Below are 16,019 nucleotides of genomic sequence, written 5' to 3' on the forward strand. Positions count from 1 at the left end.
ACACACACACATGTGGGTCAATTCCTTAAGATCAATCAGTCAGTCAAAATCTCTCTCTCTCTCTCTTTCTCTCTCCCTCTCCCTCCCTCCCTCTTCTCTCTCTCATCTATCTATCTATCTATTCTATCTCTTACATCTATATATCTACATCTATATATAGATTTAGATAAGCACAATAGGGTATATATATCTTTCTCTGGAGAATTTTGACTAATAAACTTAGCAAGACAGGAAATTATGTGATGACTAGCACATAGAGTGATTGACTACTCTAGCATCTGAAAAGAACATTATGACCTAAAATGGTTTCACCCCACATATAAGGAGGACCCTGAGGTTAGTTCTTGGAGGATGGTTAATATTTCGATAAGTAGAGATGAGTGGAGGAGGAACGAGAACATAATTTCAGGAATGCAAAGGTAAATTATCTCTCAATAGAGGAGTAAGACAAGTTTGGTTAGAACAAACAGTTCATGCAGAAATGGAGAAAGATAAGGTAGATAAGATTGTAGAAGGCATTAACTAATTTGTTAGAAACTACTGTAACATTCTGAGAATGAGAGGGACAAGACCATTGGTATTTGGTACAATTAACCTGATGTCATGGATAGACTGGAAGGACTTGGAAAAGATAAGATTCAGGTAGATCCATTATGGTCTAGTTTGATAGCAGTAAGAAAGTCATATTTGAGAGATATTTATAAAGGAAGGTTGTCAGATATAGATTCAGGGGACAAAAAGAGGAAATAAAAAATAAAAAGTTTAATGACTAAACTTTAGAAATTGAAAAGATTTGCAAAGATGAAAATTAGGAAATTAGGAGAGAAAGTTGGTTTTGGGGATAAGGTGACATTCAGCTTAAATATACATGTTTGAGTTGGAATGTTCAAGTGAACATATCTAGCATAAATATGAAAATGTGGCACTGATGAATTGCTAAGCTAGAGATATACTTACCATACTTGCGATGGTCATCTACACAAAAGGAGTAATAATAACTTTGAGAATAAATTTGCTTTAATAATCTAACAATGTTATATAAAAGCACAGGTGAAATGGTAAGTATAGAGGTTAAGAGTTTTGCTTCTATAGCAGTGCTGTCCAATAGAACTTTCTGCAAAAATGCAGATATTTTCTGTACTGCCTGATATGGTAGCAACTAGGCACATGTAGCTATTGAATACTTGCAATGTGGCTAGAGAGGAAACTAAATTTCTAGTTTTATGTTATTTAAATCTAAGACACCATATGTGACTAATGGCTATCTTATTGGAAAGCACAGTTCTTAGAGTCAAACTGTTTAGACTCAAATTCTGGATTCCCAACTTATTACACATATAATTTTGAGCAATCTTTACAGTATAGTACTAAGCATAGTGACTGCAACTCAATAATGCCTGTTTTTATTTTTTGAATTATGTAACTACTTGCTTCATTTGAGCATTTTAGGGCAAATGAGCCCTTATCAAGTAAGTAACACAAGATGTGAGTAAAAAATCACTATTAAAAAAAAGGAATAAGAAACAGCAGCAAAGTCAGAGTTAGACAGGGGTCAAAACGGTGACGTAGTAGCTTTTTACCATTTTCCCCACAAAGAACATTGATTTAGACAATCATTCATAGCCTTTGTGGAAGTCTAGGAGTCCAGCAAAGAAGTTCAAGCACATGATTGGAGAAAAAAAAAAAAAAAATCCAAATTTGAATGAATTAAAAAGGGTAAGAGGAAGAGTTTCACTTCCCCAGCTGGGTGGGAAGACACTAAAGATACCTATTTCTTTTACAACCCACCCATAATAATGAGGTTTGCTGTGACTGGGGGGCAGGGAGCAATTGGGAGAAGATGAGCCAGGGCCCAGAATGAAACATATCAAAGGAATGCAGATCCTATTGACCCATTGTTGGACTCCATCAGAAAGCCAGTTTATAAGCTGCTGGGGATTCCTTACCTAAAGATCTCCTTCAATAGTCAATGGACACTCCCAACATTCAGCATGCTTCACACACACACCCAAACCTGTGGTTATCTTCCCATGTCTACCCCTGAGGGCAATGAAAGCAAGCTTTTCAGATAGCTAATGAGCATGCACATGCATAGAAAGCTGGCCCAAGTCTGTGGGATTGGGAGAAAGCATACAAAACAGAGCTGTAGAAAAAGCAAGGAAATGAGAAGCTGTCAGCACATAGCATGGCTTCGCAGGATGAAGAGAAGGCATTCAATCTTAAGAATTTCCCTCCAAGAGGAAAAAAGAAATGTGGAGCAACATAGTTATAGAAAAGGTCTGAGAATGCCTCAGAAATCCTTACAGGGTTGATGGAAGGTATTGCTTCCTCTAATCCAGTCAATAAAAACTGAGGCGTCTGCTTCTTCAACTGCAATATCATTGCAATACTTCAAGAAACATGAAAAATCAAAGTAACGTGATACTACTAAAGATCACAATACTTTACCAGTGACAGATCTCAAAGAAATGGAGACCTGCAATTTGTCTGATAAAGAATTCAAAATACTTGTTTTAAGGAAGTTCAGTGAGCCACTAGAAAATAGAGACAATTAAACAAAATTGAAAAAACAATACATGACAAAATGAGAAGTATAACAGAGAGTATTAAAAAGAACCAAACAGAAATCCTGGAGTTAAAGTATACAATAAATAAAGTAAAAATGCAATAGAAAGCATCAACAGCCCACTGGATCAAGCAGAAGAAGGAATCTATAAAGCAGAAGAGAGGTCATTTGAAATTACTAGTCAGAGGAGAACAAAGAAAAAAAATACAAAAGACTAAAAAAGCCTACATGAACTGTGGGATACTATTAAGAGGCACAATGTATGCATTACTGGTTCCTAGAAGAAGAAGAAAAGAGAAAGGAACAGAAAGCTTAAAGGAATAATGACTGAGAACTTCCCAAATCTGGGGATATATGTGAACATCTGAATTCATGAAGTTCACAGGTCTCTAAACAACTTCTAACCAAAGTGATCTACTCCAAAACACATTATATTACTATTGTCTAAAGTCAAAGACAAAGAATTTCAAAAGCATCAAGACAAAAAAGGGAAAAAAAACCTCATATATAAGGAAATCCCCATAAGGTTATCAGTGGATTTTTAGCAGAAACTATGTAGGCTAAGAGAGAATGGGATAATATATATACAAAATGCTGAAAGAAAAACAAACAAACAAAAAACTATTAACCATGAAAACTTAACCTGGCAAAGTTGTCCTTACAAATGAAGGAGAAATAAAGAGTTCCTCAAACAAAAGCTGAGAAAATTCACCACTACTAGACTTTCCTTGAAAGAAATGCTCATAGGAATTCTTAAAGCTGAAATAAAAAGATGCTAAGTAGTAATATGAAAATATAAAATACACTGGTAAAGGTAATTATATAGTGAAATTCAGACTACTCTAACAGTGTAGGATGATTGTGTGTTAATTACTTAACTCTAGTGTAGAGGTTAAAGGACAAAATTATTAAAAATAACTATAGCTATAATAATTAGCTAATGGTTACAAAATATAAAAAGAGGTAAGTTGTGACATTAAAAGATAAAATTTTGGCAGGAGAAATAAAAGGGTAGAGTTTTTCTATGCGATCAAAGTTGCTATCAGCTTAAAATAGTGTTATACTTATGTTTTATGTAAGCCTCATAGTAACCACAAAGCAAAAGCCTAGAATAGATACACAAAAGATAAAGAGAATGGAATCAAAGCATACTACTACATAAAATCATTAATTCACAAAGGAAGACAGCTAGAGAGGAAGGAAGGAACAAAGGAAGTACAAAATAGCCAGAAAACAATGGATAAGATGGCATTAGTCAATCCTCACTATTCAATAATTAAAGACATAAATGGATTAAATTATCCAATCAAAGGGCATAGAGTGACTGAATGGATTTAAAAATAAGACCCAACTATATGCTGCCTACAAAAGATTCACTTCACCTTTATGAACACACATAAACTCAAAATGAAGGGATGGAAAAAGATATACCATGCAAATGGAAATCAAAAGACAGCATGGATAGTTATATGAGAGAAAACAGATCTAAGTCACAAACTGTCATAAGAGACAAAGAAGTCATTCTATAATGATAAAGAGATCAATTAATCAAGAGAACATAATAATTGTAAATATTTCTGCATCCAGCATTGGAACGCCTAAATGTATTAAGGAAATACAAACAGATCTACAGGGAGAAACAGATAATACAATAGTAGGGTAATTCAACAACCTACTTTCAACTATGAATAGATCATCAGGACAGAAAATCAATAAGGAAACAATGTACTAGAATTTTAGAATAAATAGACCTAACAGACACATATATAACATTCCATGTATACATAGCAGAATACACATTCTTTTCAAGTACACAGAGAACATATTCCAGGTCAGATCTTAAGTTAGGTTTCAAAACAATTCTTATTAAAGAAGACTGAAATGACAGCAAGTGTCTTTTCTGACCACAATGGTATGAAACTAAAAATAAAAAATGGAGGAAAACTGGAAAATTCACAAATGTGTGGAAATTAACATACCCCCAAACAACCAATTAATAAAAAAAATAAGGAAAACAAAGATCTCAAATATACAACCTAATTGTACAGCTCAAGGAATTAGAAAAGAAAGAACTAATCAAGATCAAAGTTAGTAGAAGGAAGGAAATAACAAAGAATGAAAATAGATGAATTTGAGACTAGAAAGACAATAGTTAGATCTGGCATTTTGAAAATATAAACAAAATTGATAAACCATTAGCTAGACTCATAAAAAGAGAGAAAAGACTCAAATATATAAAATCAGAAATAAAAGGAACTATTATAATTGGTACCACAGAAAGGCAAAGATCATAAGAGACTACTATGAACTCACTAACAAACTATAACTTAGAAAAAAATGAATAAATTCTGAGAATAAATTCAACCTATCAAGACTGAATCATAAATAGAAAATCTGAATAGACCAATAATGAATAAAAAGATTGAATTAGTAGTGAAAACATGCCCCCCCACAAGCCCAGAACTAGATGTTTTCCCTGTAAATTCTACCAAACACTTAAAGAATTAATGTCAAGCCTTCTCAAACTATTACAAAAAAATTGAAGAGAAGGGAACATTCCTGAATTCATTCTTCAGGCTCGCATCACCATGATACCACACTAGATGAGGATACTGTAAGAAAAGAGAACTACAGGCCAATAGCCCTGTATTGATGCAAAATTTCTCAACAAAATACTAGCAAACCAAATTCAACAGCATGTTAAAAGGATTATATGATCATGCACCATGATCAACTGGGATCCATTTCTGGGATGCAAGGATGATTCAACATATGCAAATAAACAAATGTAATATATCACATTAATAGAATCATAAAAAAAATATCATCAGCTCAATAGATGTCAAAAAAGCATTTGACAAAATTCAACATCTTTCATGATAAAAGCCCTCGACAAATTTATATGCACGGGAGAAACAAAATATTTGTGACTCGCTTTATTGCAATATTTGCTTTATTGCAGTGGCCTAGAACCAAATCCATAATATCTTTGAGTATATCTATATTATCATATCACATTACCATATGATCCTGCAATTCCACTTCTGGGTATATATATTCAAAGGAAATAAAAAATAGTGTATTGAAAAGATATCTGCACTCCTGTTTATTGAAGCATTGCTTATAATAGCCAAGATATGGAAACAATCTTAAGTGTCCATCAATGAATAAATGGATAAAGAAAATGTGGTATATGTATAAAATGGAATATTATTAAGCCACAAAAAAGAAGAAAATCCTGCCATTTGTGACAACATGAACTGACCCTAAGGGCATTATGCTAAGTGAGATAAGCCAGGGAGAGAAAGACAAATGCCGTTGTGATTTCACTAATATGTGGAATCTAAAAAAACTGAATCCAGAGAAAGAGTAGAATGGTTGTTTCCAGGCACTGGGAGGTGGGGTAATTTGGGAGATGTTGGTCAAAGGGTAAAAGCTTGCAGTTAGAAAATGAATAAGTACTGAAGATCTAATGCACAGAATTGTGATTATAGTTAAAAATGCTGTATTGCATACTTCAAAGTTATGAAGAGACTAGATCCTAAATGTTCTTACCACAAGATGAATTCATAATTATGTGATGTGATGGAGGTGTTAGCTAATGTTACATTGGTAATCATATTACTACATACGAATATATCAAACCAACACGTGTACACCTAAAACTTACACAATGTTATATGTCAGTTATATCTCAATAAAAATTATTAAATAGTTAATAAGAAATTTGATTGAGTGTTAACAGAAGTAACTTTAGCTAGATAGATTTAGGAAGATTATTAAAAATAATTACTACATGATTCAAAAGATAGAGTACAATAGAAATAAAGTGGCATTATTTTAATTTCAATAGAATTTTTGGATACTAGCACCTATTATAACACCAAACAATGTCACCATTATAAGATATATTTAATTTTTTAAAAAATTATTTTTATTAATTTGTTTTTGTTACAGATGTTTCTCCCCCCCCCCCCCCCATTGACACCCTCCTCCCATCTCCACTACCTCTTCCCCAGCTTTGTTGTCTCTGACCACTGGTTATGCATTATTTAATTTTTAAATTTAAAAATATATAAGCCATGAGTTCTCTCAAGAAAAAGTTTCATTTGGAATTCTTCACAACTTATGAGAAAGAATTAAAAGCAGAATATGCATTTTGCTACCTCAAATAATCTTGAGTATTAAAAGTTCAAAATCACACACAATTTTCAGACATAATAAAAAATATAAAACTATAGAGTACAGAAAAAACTATGTGGGGAAATATTTTTGTCTTTCACTTATCTCAAATAAGTGTTTATTTAGTAAGACAAATGTGCTGTATAGTGACTTGTAGGAGCTATTAGCAGCTGTTTGGAAAATTATGGTTCTTCATTGTCATGTTAGACTTTAAAATTTCAATATGATTTTCAGCAAAAATTTTATTATTTTATATTGGAAGCTATTATATAATTTGATAGTTACTAAAGTATCAATTTTATCGCTTAACCTTTGGCATTGGTACAGAGTACATGTATGTGTATATGTGCATATATGTATGTATTTGAAAACAACTGTACTATTATGGAAACCTAACATAGTAGAATACTTTAAAAGAAGTTTGTGTGAGAAAATTTCTTTTAGTGACACCATAGTCTTGCTTCTGCTTTATGGCCCAAAGTATCAACCAAATTCTCAGTAGACTTGGTTACCACATTTCCCCTGAATTCTAACCCTTGTTCCTCTGAAATCCATGGGAATGGAGTGGTCAGTTTACTTTGGTTTGAGCCTAAATGGATGCTTTAAAGTGACTCTTTAAAGAAACCCATTAAAAATCCTCCCACTCTGAAAGTGTTCTGCCAAGACTAACTCAAAGCCACAAAGATTTAGGATTGGTTCCAAGTTGGAACCTGTAAGAACTGTGTAGGCCTTCAACTCAGCAAAAATTTCATCTGTAACAAAGCTCAGAATATTAAACATAAGAATACAAAGTAATTTTCCAGACCCAAGAGCATTTGAGATAAAACTATGGAACTCTACAAAGAAATTCCTCAAGTGGAAGTTCTTCCTTTGAATGAAATGAAAAGATTATAGCCATCTCCAAAGACAAGTCTTGGACAGAGCAGACATTTGACCCTGCCATGGAGTCAGTTTGTGATCTGGTCCCAGCTACATATCTCTTCTGTTTACTCTGTTTCTTAATAAAGTTAAGTGATTATAATGGTGGCAAATAATTTGTCCACTAGTTATCTTTTCACATTAGAAAAAATTTATTTCTTTACTTTGTAAGTTAGAAATAATAATAATAGCTCCCATACATTACTAGTACTTGTAGCATATGTAGGTGGGTGGTTTCATATATACATACTAACTCTATTCTGAGCAGTACTCTGCTATACACTGAAAAATATTACATGGAAGCTTCAATAAATATTGGGTATTACTATTATGCAAAGAGTCAATTGAGGCTTAAAAGACTTAAATAACACTGTTAAGTTGACACAACCATTAAAGTGGTAAAGCCAAAGTGGTCTACTCCAAAACCTATTGCTTTTAGCTATTGTATTACTCTGATATTCTACAAATTTGAAACTCACCATGAGCTCTGAATTTTAAAGGTGCATTCTATATTACAATAATTTCTTGGTTTCAAAAGGTGAAAGAAACTCCTACCTTCTCATCTGCTTTGAGGCTCTTGTCCCCCCCCCCCCGCCCCGGACTCTGAGCAAATGCTTATGGCTGACGACTGAGGTTGAATCTCATTTGTAAACCGGATAATATCCTACACACTTTGTCTCATATGCATATTGTGAGGATATAATATAATGATGGGTGTGAAAGAGCTCTGAAAACCATACAATAATTTTTTTTTTTTTACAAATGTAAGGCATCAATGTGTTGTAGTGCCTCTACCTCTATCTTTTAATAACAATACCTACTGTTTACTGAACCCTTACTCTTTGCTAGATATTGAGCTAAATGCTTTATATACAATTGTCCCTTCAATACTCACCACAATTCTGTGAAGGAGCATTGAAAAAATGAGAAAACTGAGATTCAAAGTGTTTAAGTTTCCCTAGCTAAAACAGTCAGTCAGTGACTAACCTGAAATTTTTACCCATTTATATTTTAACCTAAATATCTAGATATATATTTATGTACAATAATACATTACATATATATAATTAATATTATCAGCTCAGTGTTTAGAGAGAAGCTGCTACTAGCAGATACTTTAGGACCCAAGCTGACAGCTGACTGCACACATGGCTCAACAATAGACTTCAGAAGCAGGGAAAAGTAGGCCACAGGTTCCTCTGAGTTTATTGCATTGTGATTCTTGGAACACCTGTGTCAGGATGCAGACTGCTTAATAAAAATGCAGATACTTGAGCCTCTCCTCAGACTACTGAATCAGAATCTCTAGAGCAGCAGTTCTCAACCTGTGGGTCATGACCCTTTTGGGGGATGAACAACCCTTTCACAAGGGTTGGCTAAGACCATTGGAAAACACATATTTCCAATGACGATTCATAACAGTAGCAAAATTAGTTATGAAGTAGCAACAAAAATAATTTTATGGTTGGGGGTCACCACAACATGAGGAACTGTATTAAAGGGCAGCAGCAGAAGGTTGAGAACCACTGCTTCTAGAGTATGACCCAAGTATGTGCATTTTTAACAAGCACTACAAGTGATTTTATTCAAATTAGAATTTGAGATCATTGCTTAAAGTAATGGACATTGGCTCTATCCCTGGTTGTTTTTACATACAGAATCCTTTTAAGGTTCCTCTTCTAAATGGTGGAAAAATAACTTCTCTGGGATGATGATGTTTTAAATTCATAATATAAATTATGAAAGATTACATTAATGTGGCTCTGATGTGTAAAATACCCCAGTCAGGCAGCCAACATTCATAAATCTATTTTGTCCACCAACATGCAATCAATTCCATTCTAATTTAAATATCAATTAAGAGAAAACGTATAATTTGTTACAAGATTAATCTCCTCTAGGCAAGGAAACAACAGCCAGTCACATGTGGGAGCCAGTTGCTTGTTAATAGCTCCTTCTGTAAATAAATGACAAGATTAAATCACCAGACCTAAATGAACAATTAGGCAAGTTGTTAGAAGCAATGCCTTTCTCCTTTGAGTTTTTTAAAGGTTTCTGAAATCATTTCTAATCCACAGAGGGAAAATTACTTTTCCTTTGATGACTCACAGCATTTTATTCATATCAAAAACAGATTATAGAGACTTCTGCAAACCACAAACCCAACTTTATGGATTTTATTACTGAAGTTTTCCTAAAAAATATGAAAGTGATTCATTCCAAAATAGTCTCAAAGAAGTTGAATTGAATTTTTCTCTCTTGAAGTCTTGCTTTAAAAAAAGTATCTCAAGGAAACCTCTGAATATTGTAAAAAATATTAGATTAATAATACATTTACTAAAAGAAAACTATTTTCCAAATAGTTAATATATAGATTAATAATATATTTACTAATAGAAGCTATTTTGATGAATAGTTAATAAAATTAGCAAAGTTTTAAAATGTACTCAGGACTTGTTTTAATTGGGTATGGTAAGACATACAGATATGGAAATGATCGTCATGAAGGACATTTATTCTCTCATGTCCCTAGAAACATGAAGTATGCCACTCTACACAGGGCGACACAGGGAAGCACCAGGGGTTGGCCAGGAAGTAGAGGAAGCAGGGGAAACTCTGTGCAAGAGCCTTTATTGTGATTCCCATAGAAAAGGCATAGCAACACAGGGTAAGCAGGCTTAGAACTGGCTGGTTGAATAATTTCAGTGGACTTGCATGTAGGGGCTGTCTCTAGCTGTCCGGCACCTGATCTTGGACTGATTAGGGCAAGGGGTAGTGGCTTGCTCAGGACCTGATAGGCCAATAAAGGAGACAAAGGAAGCCATAGGCTCTGGATTGGCTGGTTTTGAAGAAGCACTCCAGGATTAATTGCTTGCTGTCTCTAGGAATTAGCTAATCCTGGGAGGCGCAGTCTCTCCATAATCAGCAATGCCTCAAGATGTTAAAGCATCATAAAAATACAGAACAAACAAACAAACATTATCAATACAGGAGAAGTTCTTGTGCTGTTACTATAAAACAGGACAAATTCTTGAATTCATTCATTAGATATACTTGTAGCATATGTGGGTGGGTGGTTTCTTATATACTAACTCTGTTCTGAGATCATGTGTTAATGTTCTATTAAGTATGAAGAAGTGATAATGTATTTTAAAAAACAATACCTTTAAATTCTTAGCTAACTTAGTATTATAATCACATTTTTACTTTAGAGCAAGAAAAAATATTAAACTCTACAGCAACATTTGGCATTCTGGTCCATCTGTTCTGAAATAGTGTGTGTGGCCAAAGAGAAGTAATAATTGGTTTTCTTCTTGGAACACCTAACACTAATAATGAGTTTAGGGATGGAGGAGAACTGAGAAAACTTGTAAATGAGAACTGCTACATGTCAACAGCTGCCACTATAGGCATGAAAGCAGAGGTTAGCTAAGATTCCACTGTGGTTTTTTTTTTTTTTTTTAATGAAAGGAATATTTTCCCATATAGAGCTAATGTTTTCTAAAGAACTGGGAAAAGTGAAGCTGGGTAAAGGGCCCAGCTATGGAGAAGTGATCAGAATATAGAAAAAAGGGACAGGTGGGAGGGTGGGGGAATGTTTAAAAGGAAGGCTCTCTGAACACAGCATTACCCCATTTCCCCAATGTCTTTACCTAGTGAGAAAGGTGGTTTTCCTTTTACCTTTCTGGAACATCTATGACAGATTTTATGTTTCTTAGAAGTCTGTACCACAAACACTTTGTAGGTGACTGAAAGGCCTCGACAGGAAGTGCCCAATTCATGGCATGAATTGTTTTAGTACTAGTACTCTGAACAAGGTTACCTACCAGGTTGTTCTTCAAATTGTATGTATTAAACAATAACAAAATTGACTATGCCTGAGGGGAGTATATTAATTGGAACTCTTTAGGTTACAAGTGACAGAAATCCAATGGCAAAGAGCTAAACAAAAAACAAAGTCTTGGGGCTTTGCTAGCTTCAGGCACAGCCAGACTTGAAGACTAGAAATGCCTTCCCAAGTCTCTCTCAATCCTGGAGCATTTAAAATACACAGATGTACTGGACAGAATCTTTAGTAAAAGAAATAATAGCATTAATCTAATCTAATCTAATCTAATCTAATCTAATCTAATCTAAAGTCTTACTTGATCTTTATTGCAATCCTGAGTTTAGACTTTGAGTCACCTCACTGGTCAATTTATTTTTTTCCCTTTACTATGAACATGTCCCTGTTAGTGGTTGCTACTACAGCCTGGATTACAGAACGAAGAATTGGAACAGAGCTACAACCAACCTACAAAGGTCGTTAATGTGAGCAAAAAACAGACCTTTCTTTAACTCTCTGAGATTTTGGTATGTCTAACTCCCACCCACTACTCCCTCTTCTGTAACAGATGGAAGAGTGAGAATTAGAACCCAGGTTTTCCCATGCCTTGCTGTCACATATTATAATACTAATTGGAAAAAAAGACAGCTACGTCTGTTCTAGGTGGGGAGGAGATTAATGGCTCTCATTGCTAGGGTTGAATCTGGGGGAAGGTGTGTTTTTGGTATGTTCCACTGGAATTTAGAATAGAGATCTCAAATTTCTTCCAACCCCAAAGTTCTATTTTTTTTTTTTTTTTTTTATTCCCAAAGAAATCCTGACAATTGGTGCTACTTGAGCTAGTCCTGCTTGGTGGGTTTTATATATTTGAGGCCTAACTGTGGCATTTATCTGTGGAACTGACAGAAATAAACCACAGTATATAGTATTCCTTACATAGAAAAAAGTTTGCTAAGTTACAAATAATAGGCAAAAAATGTAAACTATTGAAACGAGCTCTCGCTTTACCTTAGGGTGCAGATAAAACTTAGAATACTCAGATGATGTTTTCAAACACAATTGTATATACATTTTAAAAGGGTTACTGTGATTCACATTCTGCCCACAGGAGAGCCACAAAAATCAGTACTTCACAATATTTTCTTGTGATAAATTTGTTTACATATTTATTCCTAACACTTTTTGTCCCTCCACAAATCCAGATTATCTTTACAATTTATAGAGTTAAGTAGATCATTTTTCAAGTTCTCTATATAAACATCATATCAGTCTGCTCCAGTTCTTCTAAACCCTTGATTACTATTCAAATTTTGATGTCTACGGTAGATTAGAATTCCTATTTCATATTCAGAGATTTAAAGTAGTTTCCCCAAACTCATTATTTTGTAGTTTAAGCACTGGAACCAAGAGAGATGAGGTAGTTTTAATCAAGATCAAACTTAGTTATTGACTGAAAATTTAAAAACCAGCATGTTGATTTTTTTAAATAATAAACTATAAACATCAGGAGAATTATTCTTAGTAAAATGTAAATAATAATAATAGCTGACCTTTACTAACTACCTACTCTGGGCCAGAATTTTATTGTACACTATTCTATTTAACCCTCCTGAAAGGAGCCTGGCAAGGTATATACCATCCCCATTGTTTAGGATAAAGAAATTGAGTACGAGGGACATTACTCTGTCATAACTATCACGTGACTTTAATGGGAAGAACTGGCTTCTAATTCCAAGTCCCTTGGAAGGCAAAGTCCACAGCTTTCCTCTATACCACACTGCCTTTCTCCTATTTGGTTTTGAAATGAGTTTCTACTCTATCAAATTTATCATCTCAAGTTTCTTTTTAAATTATATATTTTATTTCCAAAATAAATATTTATGCACATAAACCTCATCTTAACAGGAAGCGGAGATTAAAAATCGCATAATCGCCTTGAAAACTTCTGATGATTTTCCTACGGGAAAGGGAAGTTGTGGTTTACAAGAAGCATATGCAGGAACCCCTAACCAGCAGTTTGTGGGCCGTTGGACCACAGGAGAGGGGGAGGCATTGAGAGGAAGGCAGAGCGCATAAATTAACATTTGAAATCCCTTCAAAAGCAAGTATAATTTATGGGAATAATTTCGATTCATTAAATATTGTGCAATATTCTTTGTGAATGTCTTTTCCAAGTATTAAAAAGTCAGAAGGCATACAACTTTTCAACCACTAGATGTCACTGTTGCTCATGAAATAGAATTGCCAAGCCTCAGGTGAACTCAAGTTTTAAAGCGGTCTGCTAAATGCTTCCTGTCCTCTTCCCTTAAGTTTAAGACAAGACAAACCTGGTCTCTTGCAAGAGTAGTTCAAGAATACGGAAAGAGTGTGCATTCATTTGATTAGTTGCAACTATGAAGGTAGAGGTAACAGGAGCTATAAAATCTCAGAGAGAAATAATTATCAACTGAAGTGGCTGTGGCAGGTTCCACTGATGTGGGACTTGGGTGATGTTCTAGCAGGGTTGGGAAAACTTTTTTCTGCCAAGGGCCATTTGGATATTTATAACATCATTGGAGGGCCATACAAAATTATCAACTTAAAAATTAGCCTGCTATATTTGGTCAGGCTAATTTGGTGAGGCATGTGATGTTAGTTGGTATTGAATTCAAGGGCCTTATATGGCTCACTGGCCAGACGTTCTCCACCCCTGGGGAATAAGAAATGGCCAGCGTAGGAGGAGAGCAAGGTCATCCCAAGGAGGAATGATAGCACAAGCATGTACGTGGACATATACACAGAATCTGGATGAAATGGACCCTTAGGGAAGAATGGAGCTTGGTTGTGAAGGAGAGAGATTTTATTGGACCAGAAGTAACACAGAGGAGCATTGGAACTTAACTGCCTCCTGGTTTGCCTCTAAAACTTTCAACAGGAGAATAATGTGACAAAAATCTCATTGTAGGAAGATTAACTGGGTATTGGGGTCAGGTACCAATGACGAGTTACAACTTATTTTCCTTCTTTGTAAACCATCGTTTGAGTTTTCTTCCTTGTACAACTGCTTTATCCTTCTGTTTTTGAGAAACCGGTCTATTTGTCATTTGCCATGTTCCCCTCCTACCAAATCTTGAACTGGAAATAGCAGCGATATCCATCCCTTCCCCAACATAAACTGGCACGTATTTAGCCCGGCCGGTGTGCCTCAGCGATTGAGCATGAACCCGTGCACCAGGAGGTCCCCGGTTCCATTCTGGTCAGGGCCCATGCCCAGGTTGTGGGCCGGATTCCCGGTGGGGGGCGGGCCAGACGGCTGGTCCATGTTCTCTCTCATCAGTGTTTCTCTCTCTCCCTCTCCCTTCTTCTAACATCAATAAAGGAGAAAATAAAATTACAAAAAACTGGCACCTGTTTGTCCTCATGGAGAGCTGGGGCATTGGCTTCTTCGCTGGTCTTGGCCCCGAGATTCACCTTCCTCTGGCTGACCAATTTTAAAACAACCTGAATTTGTGCTCTCAGAAATTCAACCAGTCAGCTCCCCCTTAAAAACCATGCTTTCACCCCAGTGAGAGCTCGTCTCCATGAAACGGCTCCTCTATTCCAGTTGTGATCCAGGTGGACCACTGTTTCAGGTGTTTTCTGTTTTGCCCAAACTCCACCTAATAAAGTTCTGACAGAATAAAAAACAACCCCAAAACGGCCCCAAACGACAACCACCATCAAAACCTTTCAGAATCTCAGGCCCTTTTGAGGTGCTCTGGGGTGAGTGCAGAACGGCCGCCGGGGTGCCGCTCGTGGACTTCTCGCAGAACCCCGGCGGTCCTGCCGGCGGCTGACGTCGCAGCGGTGGGACTTCATGGACCCTCGGTACTTCCCAAGCCTCTCGGCTTCCGGCAGGTCCGCCGCGGCATCCTGTTGGGCAGACCAGGCACAAAGGTGCTGTCAAGGACGGAGAGCATGGAGAAGCCAACGAAGACGACGCCTCGCTCGTTCCAGAGGGTCACCCCGCGGACCGAGGCTTCTTCTCACTGTCTCCAACCTCCACAGCCAGGTTCTCCCGGAGCGTCGAAGCGTTTCCGGCCGCGTGGAGGCGTTTCCGGCCAGGTCGAGGCGTTTCCGGCGGCGTCGAGGTGTTTCCGGTCACATCGGCTTTCGGGCTGTGGAGCCGGGCACGCGCAGTCCTGGGAGGCCTGGGAGGCCTGGGAGGCCTGGGAGGCCTGGGAGGCCTGGGAGGCCTGGGAGGCCTGGGAGGCCTGGGAGGCCTGGGAGGCCTGGGAGGCCTGGGAGGCCTGGGAGGCCTGGGAGGCCGGGCACGCGCAGGCCTGGGAGGCCGGGCACGCGCAGGCCTGGGAGGCCGGGCACGCGCAGGCCTGGGAGGCCGGGCACGCGCAGGCCTGGGAGGCCGGGCACGCGCAGGCCTGGGAGGCCTGGGAGGCCTGAGAGGCCGGGCACGCGCAGGCCTGGGAGGCCTGGGAGGCCTGAGAGGCCGGGCACGCGCAGGCCTGGGAGGCCTGGGAGGCCTGGGAGGCCGGGCACGCGCAGGCCTGG

The sequence above is a fragment of the Molossus molossus genome, unplaced genomic scaffold (genome assembly GCF_014108415.1).
Source record: "Molossus molossus isolate mMolMol1 unplaced genomic scaffold, mMolMol1.p scaffold_m16_p_7, whole genome shotgun sequence".
Taxonomy (NCBI): domain Eukaryota; kingdom Metazoa; phylum Chordata; class Mammalia; order Chiroptera; family Molossidae; genus Molossus; species Molossus molossus.